At 45.3% G+C, this 25226-nt stretch overlaps 1 protein-coding gene across 14 annotated transcripts in view; it reads right to left on the bottom strand.

Annotated features, from left to right (window-relative positions):
- TNS1 (tensin 1) overlaps positions 1-25226 on the bottom strand; it is a 421249-nt gene that overhangs the window by 163395 nt on the left and 232628 nt on the right. Inside the window, exons 1-2 of one of the 14 annotated variants that reach the window (XM_075609713.1) lie at positions 20654-20676; positions 20024-20114 (exon numbers count right to left, since the gene is read on the bottom strand). The exons of 12 other annotated variants lie outside the window; for them this stretch is intronic. The gene's annotated coding sequence lies outside the window, so the exon portion shown is untranslated. Of the gene's footprint in view, positions 1-20023; positions 20162-20653; positions 20677-25226 lie in introns of those variants that run through there. One more of the 14 variants, XM_075609714.1, reaches the window with a different exon arrangement.

Below are 25226 nucleotides of genomic sequence, written 5' to 3'. Positions count from 1 at the left end.
ACTTGGTGCACCGCCGGTATTTGTACTTGGTGCACCGCCGGTATTTGTACTTGGTGCACCGCCGGTATTTGTACTTGGTGCACCGCCGGTATTTATACACGTCGCTCCTGTTGATTTGCTCCTTGGAGTGCTGCAATGTCTTTATTTGCTTGCATACTTATTAGGAGGCCGGCACACACACTGGTGATTAGATATGCGCGTGACCAGTGGTTAGATTTCTGAGTCTTCTCACACTGTGCCGTCATATCTGGAGAGACAATTCAATAATGCAAAGAACAGAAAACCCTCTCTCAGGCCCGTAATATATACTGTGCGCGGCCGTGCGCACGCGCGTGCCTGTGCGAACGCGCCGCACACTTGTTGTGTGTATGCTGAGAGCGACAGTGAGGTACTGTGTGTTTGTGTGTGCTAAATAAGTTTATAATAAATAAATATGTTGGTAAATAAATTATGTATTAACATTGTACACACACACCCACACCCACACACCCACACACACTTCAGCGGCGGTAGCGACGCAAAATCTTTATTTTCCCCGTCTTCCCCCCTGTCGGCCGACTCCACGCTCACTGCCGTGCGCGCGCGCGGTCCTATTATAGAAAGGCTGACTAATCACAGCCAACTATAACTGCCGCGCGCGCGCACGGCGCAGCAAGCGCGCCCTCTGTAGAACAGCCCTTAACTGAAGGAGAAGACCAGAGGGGAAGACATGAGCTATGAAATGGGAAAACCAGTTTTAAATTCCAATATCAGGTCCTTGTGACCAGCGACCATTAACTACCTTCCCCCTTCCATCAGACAATAGATTGCAAGCTCTTCAGGGCAGGGACTCGTTGAACCATTTTTAATATAGTGAGACGTGACCTAATACACTGTTAATGATCCATTATCCTCCAGCTAAATAAATGGAGGTTCATGCATGTTACCCCACTTCTCCCCAAATCGATTCGGACCAGTGTGCCTGCACATTGTACACACACACATTTATTGCATGGAGAGCAATATGCAACAATACAGTACATTATTTAACGACGCAGATTAATTAGAAATGGATACAATAATCGGCGAGGACAGAACCCCCTACAGAAAACTGGGCAAGTCCTTGTATACTGGAATGCAACAGAATCCATGAAATCACCTCTGACGTGGAACCATGGCGCCCCATAAATCAGGGGAGAGCTGGGTAACAGTACTGTCGTTCATACACTGTAGATGGGAAATATGGGTGGACCAGGTTGGCATACCAGTCGTGCAAAGGATAATTTTGGCCGGATAAATACTTTTCAGAAACCACCGCAGTTACGTACAGACTAGAAATGATACAACCACAGGTCTGTCCTTGCATGACTTTGCACGAGTTAAACAACAATGTCACATACTTGGCCACTTTCATAGCAACAACGGGCTTAAGGAGTTAGGAGGTACACCAGGAAAATGGGAGCTAAAAAGATGGATCCTCTATATTTTGAGCCAATAGAAAGGGAAGTGAAAGCGTTGTGCCCTCACCCAGGGGTGCTCAACTCCAGTCCTCAAGCCCCCTTCTCCCCAACAGGTCAGGTTTTCAGGATATCCCAGCGTCAGCACAGGTGGCTCAACCAGCCCCTGCTTCAGCACAGCATTTGACTGAGCCTCTAATTGAGCCACCTGTGCTGAACCAGGGATATCCTGAAAACCTGTCCTGTTGCGGGGGGGGGGGGGGGAGGCTTGAGGACTGGAGATGAGCTTCCATGCCTTAACCTTAACCACTTAGCACTGCTTTACATGCCAATTTGTCAGCAAGTGATTACATGACACTTTAAACGAGGACCCAAGACTGTGAGCTGACATAAAGTGAATATTAACCATAAACTTGTATGTACCTGTCATCGAAGGATAACAAAGGCTCATTCCTGGACTTGGATTTGTTCAAATGGTTTGTCCTGCTCCGCGGATCAGAGTGAAACGGTCTGTACTGCTGTCTTCGCTCTGGTACTGCTGTCTTCGCTCTGGTACTGCTGTCTTAGCTCTGGTACTGCTGTCTTAGCTCTGGTACTGCTGTCTTCGCTCTGGTACTGCTGTCTTCGCTCTGGTACTGCTGTCTTCGCTCTGGTACTGCTGTCTTCGCTCTGGTACTGCTGTCTTCGCTCTGGTACTGCTGTCTTCGCTCTGGTACTGCTGTCTTCGCTCTGGTACTGCTGTCTTCGCTCTGGTACTGCTGTCTTCGCTCTGGTACTGCTGTCTTAGCTCTGGTACTGCTGTCTTCGCTCTGGTACTGCTGTCTTCGCTCTGGTACTGCTGTCTTCGCTCTGGTACTGCTGTCTTCGCTCTGGTACTGCTGTCTTAGCTCTGGTACTGCTGTCTTCGCTCTGGTACTGCTGTCTTCGCTCTGGTTCTGCTGTCTTCGCTCTGGTACTGCTGCTGTTTGTCCCAACCCCTGCTTTGTATGTTTGTACCGTACATCCAGTGCAGCAGCGCAGTCCGGTTACCCCCTCCGAATCGGTCTCCCTAAGAACTGTTGGGTTGTATTTGAGTGTATTTCTGACCCAACTCTATCACTTCTATGCCTGAAACAAATCCAGCTCATTCTGCATTCGCACATTTTAAAGCTGCAGACCAAGCAATATCCTACAAGTGTGGGTTTTAATCAATCAGTTCTGTACTATGAGAAAATACTTGGATCATTATTTATTTATTTTTAAGTTCTGAATGACATTTTTAATGTATTATATTGTAATATGTTTCTATAGCAACCATTTACAAAGTCACATCCCCTTCCTCTTCTGGAACAGGCTCTGGCACACCCCTTTTTGAGCACTGCCCTCTCTCTAGCAGGGCACCAATTGTATCTAGTGACTGCCTGGTCACATGATCTTCCCCACAGAACTGTCACATGATCTTCCCCACAGAACGTTGCATCTTTGGCCCTCTCCTGCTGCACTGAACGCCATTTAGTGAACCCGAGCCAAATCTTTGCCGATCAATCACAGGAGAACGGATCGATCGGCAACTTAGCTAATCACTGATCATTGTGTGGACTGTAGTGGTGCACATATTAAAGAGCAAATAAATAAATAAAAATGTTTTTTAAAGAAAACAGCATCTAGGACTTCTGCTTTAACCACTTCAGGGCACGCAGAATGAGTGGCTTAGTAGTTAGGCCACGGGGATTCTTTCTGAGAGAACCTGGGCAACAGGCAAGATACCTTCTCTATGTGTGACGCAGGTAGACGACTCTATAAAGTGCTACAACTCACTGCCGGGAGTGGAATATGTTATATTCATAAGAACTCCGTTGGCAGAGTATTAGATGTTTAGTTTTCCTTAAATGAAGAAATAAAGGAAAAGTTCATGTTTATATTAATTGATCTATTGGGGGCGGTGTGCCCTTGGGATTCTGTAGTTCCCTGACTTTTAACCCTTTCTTCAGGGTACTCCAACCCGAGCATGGCTAAGTTGTGGATAACCAAGCAAAACGTTAATAGCATGTGATATAAATGTATTATCCGCTTTGCTGTTTCTTCAGACCGTCCTGAAAATGTGTGTAGTTGATGCAAACAGCCCGTGCTTTGCAACGTGACAATCTTTGTATTTCAAACATCTCCGACCCACCGATGGTTAAGGAAGAAGAAATAAAAGTGTTCTGCACACTGGACACTTTGTACACGCTGCTCTGGCAGGAAAAGGGATACTTGTGTAAACAGAATTCCATTTGTCACGCACAACACTTCAGTCATGAGCTTTGTAATGCTGTGAGGCTGCTCTCTATATAGTGTATTTTCTTTGCCCCTATACACAGATCTGTTCAAAGTGACAGGCTAAACGCCGGTCCCAGAGACCTTCCAGAGTCAATTTTGAAACAGTATGTCAGGCTAGGCAGATAAAATGGCGCCCCTAATGTCCTATCAGGCCCAAACCAGAAATATTATAATAAAGTCAAACTTATCCTCTGTGGCTGCTCAGTTGGCTCACTCTGGGTATAAACACAAGATTAGTTCAAATGTTTTGCTGCAAAATGGCCTCTGTCCCCCTGCTGTCTATATATATCCAACAGATTACAGCTGGCAACAATACAGCATAGGCAATCACAGACATTCAAACTCCCCATGGGCCTATAATGGCTCTATCGGGCCTGTTTTTGAGAAGGAAATACATTTCTCACAGGTTCTCACATTCTTTCATTTTTTTTTGCTGCTGGTGGGACCAGAACAGAAGAATAAGGGCAAAACACAGTTGTTCCTTCCAGCAGCAACAGGGTTAACATGGAGTATAAAAAAAAAATACTAAGCAGATCCGATTGTGGTAACTTTTAGGGACAGGTATTGTTCTGGAAGAACGTGAGTTACTTTGGGAACATAGTAGTAAATGCTTTATATGGTTTTGAAGCAAAAGGTGGCACTGTGTGCTTCTTTGCATGTGATTTCCCAGAATCCCTTGCTGCAGTGGAAGCACGGTGTGATAATGGTGAAAGGCGGGGTTGCAGACCTGTCTAAGACATGCAAATGAGCATATAGTAATGTGTGTGTGTGTGTGTGTGTGTGTGTGTGTGTGTGTGTGTGTGTGTGTGTGTGTGTGTGTGTGTGTGTGTGTGTGTGTGTACCATTCTCTTTAGGTGCTTTGAAGTAAATGGGCAGTAGTAATGTTTTACGAGTGGTACTCAGCAGCCTAAAATACAAAATACAGCCCTGCATGTACATGGCGCACTGAGTCAATATAATAGTAAGTGCCACACAAGCCTAAGCCTATAGTACAGAAGCTCAAAGCTCCTTAACTCTCCCAAACTGTCCTTTTATATATTAGTCAGGAGTAGCACACACCTGGACGGTTCGTGCTCCCCCCACATGTCTGTCCTATGAACAGGTACAGTGTAAAGGTATTGGGGGATATGCATCAAACAAGTCTCCTGGCTGCAAAACTGGGGTGAAAAAAGGCATCAGATTAATTAAATTTAAAAATCCCATGGGAAGCCACGGGGTAAACCTGGTGCATTTATTTGGGGCTAGTTTGGGACCAGCTTTACACCCATGAGACTTTGACACCTATCCATCTTTGACTTTTGAGCTGCTTGCCCCTATAATTATATGCAGCCTCCATTCATTGTCATACCTAAAGATGCAATAACCGCCGCTGGACTTGTTACATTGTATCATCCTGTACAGTAAATGAAAATATCAACAATGAGCACATTCACACGTCTCAGACAGGTCTGCAACCCTGCTTTTCCCCATTATCTCCTAACATATAGTGCCTCCATTGCACCAAGGGATTCTGGGAAATGACATGCAAATGAGCACACACCTTTTGCTTCAATTCCATGCATTATTATTACTCTGTTATATTATAGAGTATTATTATATAGTATTATACTCTAGAAGCATTCAATTTGATATATTGTGGCCTGTTGATATGTATTGGAAACCGCAACCGCCTATAAATTAGACTGCATCTGTACGTGTCCTTTAACTGAAACAACCAGGCCCAGAGGTGATGGACGGTCACATTCCCGCAGGTCTCCAGCTCCTACATTCCTTCTACCCCAAAGTTTCCATGTATCATACAAAGAGACGGGAGCTGGACTCAGATAAAAAAGTTAGAATTGGCCAACCTAATTCATATTGAAGACATAAATAATGAGATCATAGACTCCATGCAGTAAGGTACCAAGGACACGCTGCTGCACAAGTGGATAACATTTAATGGAAGGGAATATTTTAACTTGTTCCCTTTCTTTTTTATATATTTCACCGGAATACAAAATGTTCCCACTAGCAAATTATTTTAACTATCCCCAGATGTTACCCAAGCTACCCCCCCTTACATTCCCATCCCCTCCCTGCGTTTGTTCGTTCGGAGGCCTGGGTCAGGGAGGGGGTGAAAAACTCCAAGACTGCTCCTTCAAACACAAGCCGCTTCCCCCCTAACTTACATTCTACAGAGACACAAAGAGCAGAATTCAGTCGAGTTTCTGTGCTGGCCGTGAATGAACTTTTGAGTGAGTACAACCTGAAGCATGCGTCGTTACTGCCCAAGGTAACCAAGACAGGTTTAGGAGATACACGCTGATGGATTTCAGGATTTTACTATAAGGAAGGGAAATTTGCAGAGTACTTATGCTGAAGGATTTTTAACTGCTGTCAATGAATAATATGCTTGTATGTTTTAAACTCCGATCCATACATGTTATATCTGTTTTTAGTAGCAGTGGCGACGTTCCATCTAGGTGTGATGTTCTGGCGCCTTTCTTCACGAAAGCACCACATATTAGCCAATCAGAAGCCCTAATTACAGTATATGAACTGGCTTCATTCATTCATTGAAAATGTTCAAGGGGAAAACGGCTTCACACCATATTGAACAAGGGCAATAAAGAGAATAAAACAAGTGAATGTGCTGCAAGTCTCTTACTGTAACTTCATCTTCTTCCCCTAAACATCCATAACTCTGACAGCTGCATGTAATATGTTTTACAAAACCGGCCCACACAGAGCTATATGGGTAAACACTAGTCTTTCAATAAAATGTAAATAAACAAAGTATATACCATTAAAGCGTCCCTACACCCAAATTCTCCCACCGTGACTACTGCAACCTTTTCCTAGTTGGCATTCCCGTCTTCCACCTGTCCCAATTCTAATCCATCCAAAATGCTGCGGCCAGACTCATCTCCCTCACTCACCGCTCCACTTCTACTGTTCCACTACACATATCCCTACACTGGCTTCCCATATCCTCTACCTCACTCACCGCTCCACTTCTACTGCTGCACTGCGCATATCCCTACACTGGCTTCCCATAGCCTCTACCTCACTCACCACTCCACTTCTACTGTTCCACTAAACATATCCCTACACTGGCTTCCCATAGCCTCTACCTCACTCACCGCTCCACTTCTACTGTTCCACTAAACATATCCCTACACTGGCTTCCCATATCCTCTCCCTCACTCACCGCTCCACTTCTACTGCTGCACTGCGCATATCCCTACACTGGCTTCCCATACACTCTACTTCACTCACCGCTCCACTTCTACTGTTCCACTACACATATCCCTACACTGGCTTCCCATATCCTCTACTTCACTCACCGCTCCACTTCTACTGTTCCACTACACATATTCCTACACTGGCTTCCCATATCCTCTACCTCACTCACCGCTCCACTTCTACTGCTGCACTGCGCATATCCCTACTCTGGCTTCCCATATCCTCTACCTCACTCACCGCTCCACTACGCATATCCCTACACTGGCTTCCCATATCCTCGACCTCACTCACCGCTCCACTTCTACTGTTCCACTACACATATCCCCACACTGGCTTCCCATATCCTCTACCTCACTCACCGCTCCACTGCGCATATCCCTACACTGGCGTCCCATAGCCTCTACCTCACTCACCGCTCCACTTCTACTGTTCCACTAAACATATCCCTACACTGGCTTCCCATAGCATCTACCTCACTCACCGCTCCACTTCTACTGTTCCACTAAACATATCCCTACACTGGCTTCCCATATCCTCTACCTCACTCACCGCTCCACTACGCATATCCCTACACTGGCTTCCCATATCCTCTACCTCACTCACCGCTCCACTTCTACTGCTGCACTGCGCATATCCCTACACTAGCTTCCCATATCCTCTACCTCACTCACCGCTCCACTACGCATATCCCTACACTGGCTTCCCATATCCTCTACCTCACTCACCGCTCCACTTCTACTGCTGCACTGCGCATATCCCTACACTGGCTTCCCATATCCTCTACCTCACTCACCGCTCCACTTCTACTGTTCCACTACACATATCCCTACACTGGCTTCCCATATCCTCTACCTCACTCACCGCTCCACTTCTACTGCTGCACTGCGCATATCCCTACACTGGCTTCCCATATCCTCTACCTCACTCACCGCTCCACTTCTACTGCTGCACTGCGCATATCCCTACTCTGGCTTCCCATATCCTCTACCTCACTCACGCACCACTTCTTCTGCTGCACTGCGCATATCCCTACACTGGCTTCCCATAGCCTCTACCTCACCGCTCCTCTTCTACTGCTCCACTACGCATATCACTACACTGGCTTCCCATACCTCTACCTCACTCACCGCTCCACTTCTATTCCACTACACATATCCCCACACTGGCTTCCCATATCCACTAGAATTAAATGTAAAACCCTAGTTCTGACTTACAAAGCTCTCAACGACACTGACCCCCCCCTTACATTGCACCCCTCCTCCCCAAATATACAGGTGTCTATAAATCATTCACCCTATAAGCCTTAATAAATGAAGTGAATAATTTATGGACACCCTGTATATCTAAATCCCCCCTTCATTCTGCCCACGATATCTGCCTCTGCTCATGCCTTATTACCTCCTCAGGCACTCTCCTAATATCCACCCCACAACCCCAACCCTATTGGTACCAGCTGTGCAACTGGACCAAACCCCACGCTAATCCCTGCTAACATCCACACCCCCAAACCTTAATGGGATCAGCTGTGCCGCTGGACCAAACCCCATCCTAATCCCTGCTAACATCCACACCCCCAAACCTTAATGAGATCAGCTGTGCGGCTGGTCCATACCCCACCCTGAGGCATACTCTGTCTCACCATGGGCAACCACTTTACCTTTTTGTTTCAACGTAGCCCCTTATTCCCTCTGTATTGTAAGCTCCCATGAGCAGCTCGTCTGTCCCTCTCTGTATTTGTATGTCATTCTGTTTATGTCGCTGATGTCACACTATACTCTCACTTTAACGCGTTGCGCAGTCTGCGGCACTTTCCAAATAAACAATAATAATCCTACATTGGATTGTCATGGTTCAGATTCCCAAATACTGTTATTACTAAGAGTGTTATCTGAAAGTGGCCACAGGTTACGTGGCCACAGGTTACGTGGCCCTGACCCTTCCGATCTATTTTTATTAACTATTTTAAAAACGATGCATTTATATTCAACTATGCATTAAATACATAATACATTATTAACGTGACAATAACTAAAGCCATGAGGGTAGTAATCTTTTAATCTATAAACCATGCAACCTTCACTATGTATGAGTTCTGTCTTGTAATTAATAATAATAATAGCATGTTCTTGTATAGCGCTACTAGTTTTATGTAGCGCTTTACAGAGACATTTTGCAGACACAGGTCCCTGCCCCGTGGAGCTTACAATCTATGTTTTTGGTGCCTGAGGCACAGGGAGATAAAGTGACTTGCCCAAGGTCACAAGGAGCTAACACCCGGAACTGAACCAGGTTTCCTTCCCCTGCTTCACACTCAGTGCCAATCAGTGTTTTTACTCACTGAGCCGCTGCTTCTCCCTATTAGAATTAATATATTATATATATTATTATATACTATAATGGTCTGTAGGCTCAATAAGTAAGGGTTTACTTTGATGTTATAAATTAAGAATATTTTTCTTACAGAGCACTCACAATGTTCATAGTGCAGTACCAAGTATTCTGACGGCACACTGAACCCCTTCCCCACAGAGCTTGCAACCTAATATTGGTGCCCGAGGCACAGGGAGAAAAGGTGAAAAAAGCTCTCCTGTCTGAATTGTGTTCTCCCACTCCAAAGGCTGTGTTCTCACCACTGAGCTACTCCTTCAGTAAATGTAATTAGCGATCTGGCATTTTTCAACAGTGAAGCAGCTTTAATAGGTTCAACAAGGACTTGGTCCGCTCCTTTTTCTGTTACCATGCAACACAGAACTGGAACAATCTACCGGCGACTCTCAAAACCGCCCCGGTCTGAGCTCCTTCAAGACTTCAGCTGTCTCACATTTTAATCTTGTCTGTAACTGTTACTGTACATACGCCCAGTCATATATTGTCTCTGACCGTCCGTGAAATGTCTGTAAACATAACTTGTAACCAACCTCTGTTCATTTAACATCACCATGTCCTGTCATCATAACTCTGTGCCCAGCGGAACCAGATATTTGGTCGTAGCCATCTCGCCACGACCACGTCTCACCGGCATTTGGCCGCCGCAGCCGCTGGACCCTCAGCCACCGGCCGTTTTGCCAATAAGGTAAGTTAACTTAAGGGGATTTAGCAGTTAGGGTAGTGGGTTAAGGATAGCGGTTTTGAGTTAAGGGGTTTTAGAGTAACGGGTTTTCATGTAAGGGGTTAAAAGTTTTTATTTATTTATTAAGATTAGGGTTTTTATGGGTAAGGGGTAACTTTTGGGGCTTACCTTGGCGACGAAACGGCCGACGGAGAGATGTCCTTGCGGCGAGGTGAGAGGCGGATAAATGCCGGCAGCGACAAATGTCGTAGTCTGGTGCCCAGGACATGAAAACGAGGGGTAACTCTCAATGTATAATAGTCAACTATTTTATAAATAAATAAAAATGCTCTCACCACTGAATATGAATATAATACGGTCACATTGGATATGACTGGTTACATAAGACTGGAGAAGCCTTCAACGCACAAACTGCCAATATATTGCTAGATTGCCTAGTACTGGAGGGGATTTTATTAAAGACAGTATTAATGATGGGTTAACATTACTCAAAGCTCTCAAGTGTTCCCCTCCTTCCCACCCTGGGAACGGGTTCAGCAGACTAAAGTTCCCGCATGTTTGAAATTTGGTTGAAGCTGTTTTCAATGGCAACTGCTAAACTAACATGAAACTGGAAGTGAAGGAGGAAGAATGGAAACCAAGAATCAATCTTCTGAAAATACAACAAGCAGCTGCAGTGACCAATGGCGGAGTGAATTCCCACGCTCAACCCACAACCAGACTGGGAGGGACAGCTTTGTGGCTTCAGTTTCTATGGTCAGTAATAGACTGCACCTTATATTACAATCCATGCTCTGTGAGATACTCCCGCCGCCAAATGTTCAATATGGAGGCTCATTTTATATATATATATATATATATATATATATATATATATATATATATATATATATATATATATATATATATATATATATATATATATATATATATATAATAATGCTGTCTGAAAGCCCTGCAATACAAATGTACTTTACACCGCACTCTATGCAAACTATGCAGCAACGCTAACTTTAACAGCAGCAGCTGCTCGGGGAGAAATGTTCAAGTGAGAGATGGTCAGTATGAGACATCTACAACTCATAAAACCAAGCAGGGCTAAATCTGAATGTATAGTACAGCACTGTTACTATAGTTTATTCATTTACATTCCAGCATATTCTGCAGGGCGGTACAGTGCAGAGAACATTAGTTACATTAACTAGAAAGACATACAAGTAAGAACAAGTGGAACGCAAACCGACACAAACCAACAGTGACTTACACAGCAAGCAGTGTTCATTGCAAGAGACTTACAACTTACGTCACTTAAGCATCTTCCAATACTTAATATGAGACTCCCAATAACCCCGTATGTACATACTGATGACAAGGGTGGTGACCAAAGCATTATTCAAGTTTTAGAAAGGAAACGTTTTCACCTCTTCGCAGCTGGAGGGTCTTGTAATATGGCCCCCTCTCCATTTACCAAATGTAAGAGACCTCCCCTGCTTGATACTCAGAGAAGAACACGGCCTTGAAATGTACTTAAATCTCATCACATCTGGTGGGGATACTGCGGCTATCATCTGATACAAGCCCCTTCTTCTATCCCACAGAGTACTGGAGAGTGGACACAAATGATTACAAAGGTCCCAGGGCAGGCCCGCCAACAGGGGGGGGTCTGCCGGGGTTGGTGTCAAAGGCCCCGTGAGTCAGGAATCGCCCCGTGGCGAGCCATTGCGCGCCAACCCAACTTCCCCTGCACGCCCGCCAACCCAGCTTCCCCCGTGCGCGCCAACCCAGCTTCCCCCGCACGCGCCTCCACCCGCGTAACTAGCCCGCCAGTCTCGCTCCCAAACCCCAGAAGCCCACCTCCCATGCCCCCGTGCCCCCCGAGCCTTCCTCCCGCCTTGGTCACAGACACTCACCCACCCAGACACTCAGGGTCACGTCAGGGGGTTACTGATGATTTCCAGGGTATATCCCGGTTGGAGAAAGATAATAAATGTGTAAATGCTCCTTTAACCATGTTATTGGTGCTGGATAATTCAGCAGTGCTTTTCCTATAACAATTACATTATTATTATCATTAGATTATAAAGCGCAAACATACAACAGGGGAAACAGAATTCTATAAATGACAGAATCAGAATGACATGCCAAATAAGGACCAACAAGCACAAACAGATACTGACAAATGAGGGCCCTGCTCGTTCAAGGCTCCTTGTGGGGCGGAGTATGCCTCAGGATGGAGTGTGGTCCAGCCGCCCAGCTGGTTCCGTTAAGGTTTGGGGCTATGGATGCTGGGGATATGGATGCTAGGGAGATGCCAGGCAGGCTTCCTTTAAAAGGTGAGTTTTCAGAGTCTGGAAGCTGGGGAGAGGGAATTCCAGAGAGAGAATGTAGCACAGGAGAAGTCTTGTGGGCAGGGATGAGAGGGGGTAATAAAGGCGGAGAGGCAGAGGTCATGGGCAGAACGGAGGAGACGTTTAGGGGAGTATTTAGAGTATATTAACATTGTATCATTTTGTAGTTTAAGATCCTTCCATTCATAACCATTTTCCCACTGTCCAATAAAGTCTGAATCCGCATTTCTCTGCAAGTCTTTTCCAGACACCTAAAGAATGTTCACTGTGTAAACTGAAGATATGTTGCTTCTATGGACAAGCAAATGAGGACAGCACATTATATACCCTCTAGCATCTCTTTCCATATGGGAAAGTAAAACAACATTTTAGATACTACAGTATTATGTCACCCACACAAAGTTAGATTGCAGGTCTGCTCTTCTCTCTGGGGAAGATGTATAGAGAACCTGACGAGATGCCCACTGATAGCCAAGAGGTAAAATGAGCCTATGTAAAAGAATATCAGATATCCCCTCAGCTGCTAGAGGAATGTAGCAATGTTTTCCAAGGTCTCGCATGGAGTAAAGAAGTTAACCTAACTGTCTGGTTCACTTGATACATGCAGAATGTCAGTATCTCTGACAGTGGGCCTCTTTGCACACCTCCATTGAAAGATGTGAGAGTTATGGGTTCATAGAGCAGATGTAAACGGCCACATCTGTCCAGTGTTGTTAAGCAGAAGCCTTGAACGAAAGGCATGTCATGTAACTCTCAGCACCATTAACAGATGTGAGCTGTGTGTACCGACTGTGTGTCACTTCCCCATCCATGGGAGTCTCCCACTTGGACGGAGTGCTGGAAAGAGAGCCGGAAAGAAGCCACATTCAATCCCCCTGCAATGGGAAATGAGAAATATGCGGCTGCATACCCTTGTGCCTCTGACTCAGCTGTGCAGTCCTGCTAGTCTGATGTTCCCACAGAAAGGAGCCAGCGCTAAACCGTAAATGTGAGAGATACAGCCCGGTTCACAAAGAAAGAAGGAATATTGTTGGTAATAACTATCCATCATGTTCAAAAAGCGCTGGTTAATCATGAGTAGCATCTCACTATGACGCTAGCATTATCTGCAGCCATTACCAGCACTGTTAACATAAATAGTATATATACCAAGGATTCAAAGTGAACTGACATGTAGGCATAGAAATGGATGTCGCAGAACAGCTGTGCTTTGTGGCACGGGTGGAGCAGTTCTATGTGGCTACACTGAATAGCCTCCTTTGTGATTTTAAGTATTTAATAACAATGAGTACCTGATTCGTGGTCATATTCTTCCAAATCTTTTGCATTTTGAGCAGGAAACTTGTTTTGTTTTTTTAAATAAAACCTGAACAAACACTTTTCTGCCATTAAAACACAAGTGGTTCATTTATATTTCATACAAGATGTATGTTGCTTATGTTATTTACAGCACACTGTAGCCTGGGGCTGTTTAAAACCTTTTAATGTTGCAATCATGAATGGATAAGAAGATGTAAGCAATATACCAGAGTTAAATAATATATTAAAAGACCAGGGGCCCATAATTACCAAGTAGTGCTATTCTGTAAGACACTCTGGCACCAGAAGTTACATTTTAGCCCATTTAAGTGGCTGTGCTATAAAGGTGTCTTAAAGCGTAGAGCTGCTTAGAAAATGTATCTTTCCGTCTTAATGCTGCTCTGCGATACTCTGCGATACTCTGCGCTGTCCCACTACTACAAGGCAAGCTTAATTGACCATAAAGTTATCAGACACTTAGCGTGACAGGTATGAACTCGTGAGATGATGTCTTAAGGAAGGGCAAATATTTATTAGTGTTAGTATGAAAGATTTCATGGAAGGCTGCGCTCATTGTAGTGGCGCGGGCGGGCGTGCGCGGCACCGTACACACTCCTGCAGCCCCAGCGATCTGTGCATTTGACTGCAGGAGGTCGGAGGCGATGAGGGGGCGTGTCGCACGCGTCACGAAGTTGGTAGCCCTCATTGGCTAAACCTGCCCACGTGACGCTGACGTCACGCGACTGCAGCCCGAAAAGACAAATTTACTTGTCTCACCAAACTGCAGCAGCGTCGACGCGCTACATCGCCGCCAGTACTATGCTACCTTCAATAGACAAGCATAGAAGAGTCCTGGATGTGCGCGCGCACGTAGCGACGCCGTCACCATGAGCGCAGCCAAAGAAATATGTTAACCAACTTTCCCAGGCCACGGTTATAGTCCGGGCTTCAGCATATCCGCGCGCGCCCACCGCATCGCGGGCGCCTCCCGCCCGAGCGATGTCCGATCTTGGCTGCATGAGATTGGAGAGGCGTGGTCGGAGGCGTCACGATACTGGTTCACCATCATTGGCTGAACCACTCACGTGACGCTGATGTTGCGCGACCACACTTAAAAAGACAAATTTTATGTCTTTTCAAAACGCGGTTCCGCCATTGCGCTCCGATTTGTGTTTATCAATCGCGCGCCACCACCATCTCGCTGTGTAAAATCTCAGCCTAATTATACTTGCTACACATCTGTTACGCAGCTACTTCTGTTGCACTTTGTTTAGTGGCAACAATGTATACAATTAGCAACCGATGATTCAAAAAGGACATATTGTAACTGTGAGAAATGTTGGAGAAGGGGAGTTTTCTTGCTGCAGGAAGTATTCTAATAATACAGGCGTGTTGTGGCAGTGAAGATTTGGGCTGATAAGAGGAATGTTCTCATACAGTTATATGAAAAGCTGCACTTACAGAATAAAATATGTTACTGTCCTGAGCTCTTTAAAGTCTGTGATACCTTTCACCGCACCAACATGGAAATTATATACATATGCTCTATGGGGGTTGTGTAAAAAGTGCTAGGAACAGTCTACGTACTGGGCTTGCACAATAGCCTTAGAAGCGCCATTTACTCGATCTGTCTTGGTTGTCCCACTCGCATTACCACTTGATCCAATGATTAGTTACAAGGGACAGCAGAATAGTTAGCAAACGAGTTATATGCTTCATGTAGGATGGGAACAGGAAAGATGATCCAGGGCTCCACGGGTTTTTAGCAAAATAATTTATTCATAATATACGATATTGCTTCATGTAGGATGTGTACATTTTAATTTTGGACAATGGGCACTGTCTTGTCGTAATTTTTCTCCAATTATTGCACACTGCCGATTCCAGGTATTATAAACAGTGTGCTAAGTGAATTTGTATTAAAAGTATATGGTTTGGTTGGATTGAAAGATGTTTACCTTAATGGGAAAATACACACATTTGAAATGATAAGAGAGAAATATCATGTTTCCAATACAGAGTCCTGGAAATAGTTGCAAATGAAACATTTTTACAGACGCAGACTAAGGGCTGTTCTATAGCGGGCGCGCTGCACGTGCGGCAGTTATAGTTGGCTGAGATTAGTCAGCCTTTCTATAATGGTGCCGCCCGCGCGCACGGCAGTGAGCGCGAAGCCGGCCTACAGGGGGGGTAAGATGAGGTAAATAAAGATTTTGCGCCGCTAAAATGTATGTATGTGTATGTGTCTGTGTATGTGTATATACAATGTTAATAAATCATTTATTCCAACGTATTTATTTATTATAAACGTAACACAAAATCTTCACACACACACACAGTACCTCACTGTGTCGCCGACACCATACACTCAAAAAGTGTGCGGCACGTGCACGCGCGTCCGCACGGCCGCACACACTATATTACGGGCCTAATATACCAGGAGCGTGAAGAGCGTTTAAAACATATGAAGTCTCGTGTGGGTCTGACTCTGTGAGGGAAGGTACGCGCTCTTTCATTTACATTTTACTAGCACAATCTTTCGCAGAAACGATATTACAATATATGATTAATTGGGAAAGAGAGCTGGGGTCCACCTCGGAGATGGAGGACTGGGAACGTAACTGCCAAAGAGCCAACGGATCCTCTATTGCAGACGTGGCCAACTCCAGTCTTCAGGGGCCACCAACAGGTCTCCAGCACAGGTGGCTCAATCCCTGGCTTATAATAACCTTTGTGTGATTGCACTAGCGGGTGTGGGACACTTTATTTTTATTTACAAATACAGAGTCCCCTTTTATTTGCTTGAAAACTACAAAAAAAATGTTTTATACCATTTCAAGTATTGATCCCGATGAGGCTTTAAGGCACGGCTGCAATTGTGTTAAAAGATGTCCTCAGCATTCAGATATGTTAAAAACCTGTTACACTCTGCTGCTAAAAAAAGCCATCAACACGTTGTTTATCAGTGTATACTTCCCTTGATACAATTAATCTGCATTAGGTCATTGATTGTGCCTGGCATTACCTGAATGATGACACACAGACAGAGATAATTTAATCAAAGAAGTTTCTAACATCGCTTTCCCCTGCTGCAGAAACCAGCATGAAAACGAAATGTCGTGGTAAGATCTGCAGATCATGGGAGAATGTATCTGCTCATCCTTTTATTTTGGCCAATTGCAGAATGTTAACATGTTCTGAATTATTTCCCAACGACTCCAGTATGTGTAACAATAACAGAAACTTCCTGTAACCATTATCAGTCACTTTCCAAAGCACATTCAGCCCCTGTGTGCTCTTCTCTCCCTGTATCCAGAGATCTAACAGAATTCCCAGATGTTCCTAGATGCTTTCTCCTTACACAAAACATGTTCAGACGCAAAGAGGGATAAGCACACAAGATAGTCATTGGGATCTGTATGCACACACACTGACAAACACAAACAAACTACAGACATGCGGACACGCACACACAAACTGACTGATACAAATGTATGACATGTAGACACAACCCCTAATGTGTAATCTAGATCTGCTGCTCCTACAACATTCCTCCATAACATTAAAGACTGCTCCAATCAACAAGCCTGTGCGCCCCAAAACAACCTGCACGGATAGCAATGACAGATCTCACGTTAGTGCTAACCTCTCTGCCGTCACCGTGGCCAGCAAAACTCTGGCAATAAAGGGGTCAAAGGCAAATTAACCAGGGTCATATTGTAAAAGCCTCATATATATCTATATTTCTTTATTTCCATCCTAATCTTTGTCAGATTCTCCAGTAGCTATCTGGCAAATACCTGATGTTATTTATACATCTGCCGCTCTGACTAACATAGGAATTTCCTAAGAACTATTTCCTTAAATTATCCATGAATTCTCAGGTCGTTCCCATCTAAATGAGTATATATTGTATCTGAATTGTTACTTAGTGTTGGTTTTTGGAGTTGGGTCTTCGGGTCAAATTTTAAAAAGCTGGTAAAGAAATCGTGGATTCTGATGTGGAAGAGGTATAGAAGGAAGGTGTTATATGGACAAGTCCATCAGCTTGTCCGCAGCCAAAGAGTCGGAGTAAGTTAGCAACGGCAAAAGTAACAACACATTTAAATATGGAGGGAAGAGTTTCATTTATAATATAACATGTATGTTTTAAGGTATTAAACTGGTGTCATAATCTGCTGTTGAGACACTCGAGGGAACAGACACATATATGCTGCTCTGTATACATTACAATGGCACCCTGATGAAAAGCAGGTATATATGGTAAGTTTCAAGGCCTGATATTGGCCCATTATACTAAATGAGTGCCTCGTTCATAAATGGAAATAATAATCATTGTATTCATTCTGGTCCTTAATCTGGGATCCATCCTGGTGACCTTGGGCTATATCACGGTCTCTCACCAACTCCAGCACCAGGAAATAGATGGGAAGGAAGCCCCTCTGGGCAGGTAAACATTTGGGCCTGTATATTCTAAGCAGCGCTCTAGCATAAGACGCAATCGAACGCCATAAACAGTGAGTGGGCTGCAAAGTGCCTTCCTGTGCTGCAAGGTGCCTCATGGCATACCACCGTTTAGTGAATAGGGGTGTTTGATCTGTAAATCATGCTGTGTATAGCACTGCATTCTGTATGAGCACTAAATACGTATACATTATTACTACTCGCTCTTGTTTTCCGCAGGGCCAATGCTGCCTTATAAACACAGCTATGTAACCACATTTATAATGCTATATAACGTCTTGAACATCTTGGACCCTGGGATGTGTGTATATATATATTGCACACACATACACACACACACACCTTTATATAGCGCTATTCAGGTACGTAGCGCTCTACCATACACGTGACACATAATATTAGACCACAATGGCAATAAGCGCCTCAGACATCAATCAGTAGGAAAAAGGTCGCTGCCCGATGAGCTTACAATCTTATAGAATAAGACGCAGGGCTGTTCTAATGCACAGGTACTCAACACTTACATCCTCTGTCATAAATAAGTTCAACCCCTTAAGAGAGGGCTCCATCATTCAGGGCAATTAATTTGCGCCGCTGGAATATGTAAGAAACATGTTAATCTGGTTTCTTACAACTGATACAGATCACTGGTTAACGTCGCTTAGAGCCGTCAGATTTAACTCATGCAAAGACAAACGGCTCTGGTCATACTGTACATGCAAACTGTGATATGCATCATTATACCAAGCACTGGTACTCTCTCACCCAACGCCTGCTACAGCCACTTTCCCAAGCCACTCACCTTCCCACTGCGATGCAAAGTGACGCAGAGTGAGGGAGTTTGCAATGGCTAGAACACCAGTGACAGGCGCATGCCCGGGGTGTGCGACTCCCAGAGCCCATCACAGAACTCCCAAGTCAGAGTCGGAGAACAGTTGCATCTCCCCAAATATGTACATTTCCCTCTCCACATCAATCACACAATGCAGATTTAAAATCAAGTAAAAATAAAATCACACGTCCCAATAGGAATACGGACATTTTAAACAGCTCCAAAAAAAGACGCTATTTCCAGTGCTACAAAAAGGAAAGGATCCCTGCACCCCACAGAAAAGGATCCCTGCACCCCACAGAAAAGGATCCCTGCACCCCACAGAAAAGGATCCCTGCACCCCACAGAAAAGGATCTCTGCACCCCACAGAAAAGTTTCCCTGCACACCACAGAAAAGGATCCCTGCACCCCACAGAAAAGGATCCCTGCACCCCACAGAAAAGGATCCCTGCACCCCACAGAAAAGGATCCCTGCACCCCACAGAAAAGGATCCCTGCACCCCACACAAAATGAGGGGGGGAAAAACTTGTTAAATCGCGTCACAGATTTGCACCTTCAGAGATCACTGCACGGCCGGACAGCACTGCAGCTGACCCTGTGTTTGTGGCGATATCTGCACAGAATTACCACCTCAGTGCAAACAGTAACTGATAGTCGCAGTCTGTACCAGGGGTGGGCAACGCCAGTCCTCAAGGGCCACCATCAGGTCTTCAGGATATCCCTGCTTCAGCAAAAGGTGGCTCAGTCAAAGACTGGTCAACTCCAGTCCTCAAGGGCCACCAACAGGTCAGGTGTTCTGGATATCCCTGCTTCAGCACAGGTAGCTCAATCAGTGGCTCAGTCTTACCCTGATCCACTGATTGAGCAACCTGTGCTGAAGCAGGGATATCCTGAACTCCTGACCAGTTGGTGGCCCAAGAGGACTGGAGTTGCCCACCCCTGGTCTACATAATGACTGTGCTGTTGGTACAGCCATGTACTTTTGACCCCCTTGCACCCCAGCGGATTCACCTCTGCTAGCAGCACAAAGACACACACAGATCCCTCACCTTACAAAAGCAGCAGCCAGATCCCTGTGCGTTATCTGCAGTGCAGCCAGGTGCCTGCGCCCTTGTTTTCCTTTGCAAATCCAACTTTTATCTGTAAAAAAAAAAAAAGCTACCTTTCTAATCTCTCGTCCTCCTTCCTTCTCACATCTCACCTTGACAGAAGAAGTGAGGGAGGGGTGGGAGGGGGTCGGGTGGGTTGGGAGAGAAGTGGCAAAAAAGCAGAACAAAAAAAAAATGAGAGCAAAAACCGAAAACTTGCTTTAAAAACAAGTGCTGGGGCTGAGTGAAGCAAGATGTGGAAATGTTCCAGGAATATACAGAGAATGTGTGCAGTGAAAGCCTGTGTGCTGCTGCATCCCTGCGTGTGAGACGCGTGGAGCTGAGAGGCACACAGTGTATGGAAAAGCTTACAAGCTGCAGCCCTGGAAGGAGGGGGGTCTTTCTTATTTCACTCTATCCCTTTGCCTCAGTTGTGGGTTGTCTTTTTTTGTCCGTCCGTCCCCCCTTCATACGCTTTTCACTCCAAGCCAAACACACACACACCCAACAACAACTCCCGGCTGGCTGCTTTCTAGAGCCTTAAAGGGCATGGAATCCAGGAGGGGGGAAAAAATATTAAAATACACATACAGCACAAAACAGCAGCGTGATAGCCGGGGCTGGGGAGAGAGTCCTGGCTGAGACCAGGTGGGAGGGCATACAGTTGGAGAGGTGGAGAGAGAGGAGGGCTTAAGAATTTCTTTTCCATCTCTGTTCCACATGTTATAAAGAAAAAGAAAAAAAAAAGACGAAAGCTGCAGCTGTTTTGCCCTATTTTAGCTCTTTCGCTGCCAGACGGGCGAGTAGCACGTTGCTTCGGAAACAAATTACCCCGGATTTATAAAGAAAATCCTACTCCCAGATATGGGTTTAATAAAACAGGTTATTTTTTTTTTTTTTTTTCTGTCCCGGTTTTGTAGCCAGGGGACTTTAAATACATAATCCCTTTAAATAGTATTATTATTATTATTATTATAAATATAAGTAGAGACAAGTATAAAAGAAAACCATGGAAGTGGTGGGAAGTGGAAAAGGTGCGTTGCGTGTCAATGGTATAATCTTTTCCGCACTGCCTAACTCACGGGGGGGGGGGGGGGGGGGGCGGAGGGGGGGGAGTTATTTAATAAAGTTGCCGAGCTGCAAATGTGGGGAAAATACAGCACAAGAGAATTGCAGCAAATCTATCAAAGGGATATAACTCCGGCGCCATTTTTGCACTTGTTTTTGCCATTGTAGATCACTCCAAGGTATTTTGATTTATTTATAAAATGTGTTACCAGGAAGTAATACATTGAGAGTTACCGCTCGTTCTCCAGCATGCCCTGGGCACAGAGTGACGGTGACAATACATGGTTAACATTAAATGAACAGCAGTTATACATTCACTTTACAGACATTTCATGGACAGTTACAGTATATGTTATGGGCGTATGTAAGAGTTACAGACCAGATTAAAAATGTGAGACAGCTGGAGTCAAAGCCACCTCTGCTGAAGCAGGGATATCCTGAAAACCTGACCTGTTCGGGGGGGGGGGGGGCTCTTTGAGGACTGCAGTTGAGAACCCCTGGGTTAACCCCTTCCCGGCCAAAGGGACCTGCAACTCATTGTAAAGCAATGAGTCGCCGTTCCACCTCGCAGGCAATGGGTTTAAGAATAGTCCTTCCAAACCCATTAAAAATCTCCAAGGAAAATGCACGTGTTATTCTGTTATTTATTAACGCATTCAAATATCTCCTGAGCACTAAAACGCACAGAAAGGCAGGGATGGCTGAAGACAGCAACAAACGGATACATTCGCAAAACTGTATTACAGTGTGTATGTTGCTGTGTTCCCCAATATTGTGGTTCATTGCTTCATGTGCAGCAGCTGCTGTATGTAACATGTGGGTATTAAATCATGCATGGAGGTACTTTACAGCCGTGTACAAGTTACCCCACGGGTGCGCACACTTTTCCCCGTGCGCACCCCTGCCTGCTCTCCTCGGCGCCTCACTCCCCAGGCGTCAAATGACGCACGGGGTCATGTGATGTCAGGTCGCCATGGTAATGTGACGTCATGTGACCCCGCGGCGTCATTTGACGCGGGGTTACCAGTACGACGCGTTGCTGGAAGGCAAGGTAAGTGTATTATAGAGGCCTCGCGCGGTCCCCCGGTATTTAATTTAAATGCCTGGGGGGAGAGCGCCAGACCCTATAACTCCCCTCTAGCGCCCCCTAGCTTGCGCACCGCTGAGTTACCCAACCAAAGCCCCCTTGTGCTGTCAAACTCTGGTCTTTTTTTTTTGGCTCTCATCAACCCCATGACTCAAATGCAATAAGAGTTAGAGGGGTCGAGGTATTTCACCTGGAGGGATGGTCTTCAGCCAGAGTTTCTTATTTACGCTCCCCCCAAAGGATGGAATTTGCCCTTGAAAGAGCAGCGCCACTTACATTTCCAAAACGTGCATTTCTTTATCCTCTCGCTGCCAGGGGAACCGTCGTACTTTATTTTGATTTTTTTCGGTGCAGTAAGGCTCTGGGGACAGATCTTTCTTCTATGGTGTGAACCAGTGGCTCTCCTATTATAGGACTTGCATGTATGTATAGCTTTATTTATATAGCACCATCCAGGCACATGTTCCTGAGATATTTGGCCCCTATTGTAGGGGTGCTCAACTTCAGTCCCCCAAGACTCAAGGACCCCCAACAGGTCAGGTTTCAAACATGTCCCAGCTTCACCACAGGAACTCTGCCTTCGACTGAGCCACTGATTGAGCCTCCTTGTGCTGCAGCGGAGAGATCCTTAAAACCTGGCATTTGGGGGGGGGGGGTCTTGAGGACTGTAGTCGATCACCCCTGCCTGCCCTATTCAACATGCTGTAAAGCCATTGTTGCCTTGCTAAGGAAGATTCAGGTAAATGAAGCTGAAACCTTCCTGACCAAGGAGATGGCGGTTTCCCAGCATATCAAACGGGAGCCTTTTAATCTTTTTTATTTTTTTTATCCCTTCTTTGGAAAATAAAAAACTCAATTAAAATAGCAGTGCAGTAGAGGCACACGTATGTGTTCCATCAGCACATTCCAGTGACGCTATTACTAAGTCAGAAGTACTCACAAGTACACATTTAACCAACTCAATGCCAAAGCGGCCAGCAAACCACCATGTGGTGGAACGCAGACAGACTTTAATGAAGGGTTAAAATAAAGGACACAAGCCAGACACTTGTTATGCAATACACTGAGGGGGTACAGCTCAGGCAGGCGGTGTTAGAGTGCTCTTCCTTCCCCCTGTCCCTGCTCACATGAAACTCACCCCCAGCAAAGCACCTGTGCTTCTTTATGGACAAATTCCAACCTCTGGGGAGAGGGGAAAAAACCACTTCAGCAGCATTCTACCCCCCGGGTGAAATTCCTCCTTCTACCAATAACACGGGGATTGCGGAGGAGAGCGGAGGTTAGACATCTCAGTCATGTGGTCACCTCTTGATAGTACAAGAGATGACAGACATGTTGACCTCTACACTGCCAGGGGGCCCCCCGCAACACTTTTAATTTTCATTATCCTGTTCATTATTAGGCCTCGGGCATGGTCAGCGCTTATGCGCTGACCCGTGCTGCTGCTCGAAACTGAGCCCCTGCAGCCGCAATGAGAGCGGCTTTAGCAGGGTCTCGCGCACGCTTCCGCACGCTTGCGGAAGCGTGTGTCTGACACACTTTTGAAATTTCCCCGCTTTCCGGAGCGAAGGGCCGGTCACGTGAGCGGTTCGCCCAATGAGGGCGAACCAGCTCCGTGACGTCACTGGCCCGCCCCCGTCCCGCCCCCTGACGGCGCGCTGTGTAAGGCCAGGGAAAGCAACGCTTTCTGCACTGTTTGGGGCACTATGTCCCAGGCCTTATTCAGCAGAATGGGCAGCATCAGGGAGAGAAAGAAAGTCACAGAATGGTGAATGATTTCGTGTTTCACAATGTCTGCATGTCCCTCCAGAACGTAAGAGGTTAACACACTTTGTCAGCCAGTTTTAAATAAGTGGCACTAAATGTGACCACGTAAATCTCTGACACGCAAACTCCACAGATAACATTCCTAGAAGTTTCATTCTGTGATGCCATTCCAAATCTGCCGACCAATATGAAAGGCTTATAAAGCCTCCTATTAATAGGATGCTTACGGTAGATCTGCATGGCTTCTCTTCCCAAAGCACCGTGGGCTGGAATGTCACACCTTTGATGACCACATTACATACACTGAAGGTTCTGGTACCTTTCATTGACCAACACAAGATTTCTTCAAAAGTGTAAATCCCACAAGTCTCCTCTTCCGCTGTCTGAGATACTTACAGAACACAGTAAGTTACACAGTAAAGTACGTACAGTATCTTCCGGAATATGGTTGTCGTAATCTTATTGGTTCTGCTGGCTCTAGAGAAATGTAGATTTGTTGCAGGCTGTGGATCAACTTGAGAGCTCTTTAGAATATCTAAACAGTAGATATGTTGGTCCATATTAACTAAGTGATGCTACACCATAAGACGCCTTCTGGCGTGGAAAACATCTAATGGCTCATTGGCGTGAATGGGCTCCGAGGTCTTTCAACATCATAAATTCATTTTACGGCATAACACTAATTATTAAATATGGACCCTTAGGTCATAAAACCTTCTGTACAAATCCATCTATATTCTTCAAATAAAATGTGTCACATCCTGCCACAACCTTATTCACCTGCACAGAATAGGTACAGAGCAGACAATGATACTGAGACGGTCCGGCTCACTTTCTCTTACATATAATGTACCGCCAAATGTTCCACTTCTGCTGAAGAATGTGAACCCACCACACAAGCTTCACCTTAACACGCCATGGCAGAGCAGATGCAGTGAGGGTATTGGCATACACAAACTTACTGGAAGCAATAAAACATATTTGTTCACATGCACACATTTACTGGGAACCATAAAATGTGAGTGTCAAAGGTGAATTCTCACTTATTTGACAACATTTAACCAAGGGATCCTGCTTTATATTGACATAATTCTCAGTACCGCCAAACACAAAATGAAAGCATTCCTTAGATAAAAGTCGTATACGATGCCAACTGGGAATAAACATGCTATATGTCTTCCAATAGGAGGTCCTCCTGCTCCAGACCAATGGGAAGAGCTAGGAATTTCTTAAGTCCCAGAC

Source organism: Ascaphus truei, chromosome 7 (assembly GCF_040206685.1).
Source record: "Ascaphus truei isolate aAscTru1 chromosome 7, aAscTru1.hap1, whole genome shotgun sequence".
In the NCBI taxonomy this organism is placed as follows: Eukaryota; Metazoa; Chordata; class Amphibia; order Anura; family Ascaphidae; genus Ascaphus; species Ascaphus truei.
This window is presented reverse-complemented; position numbering and strand designations above follow the sequence as displayed.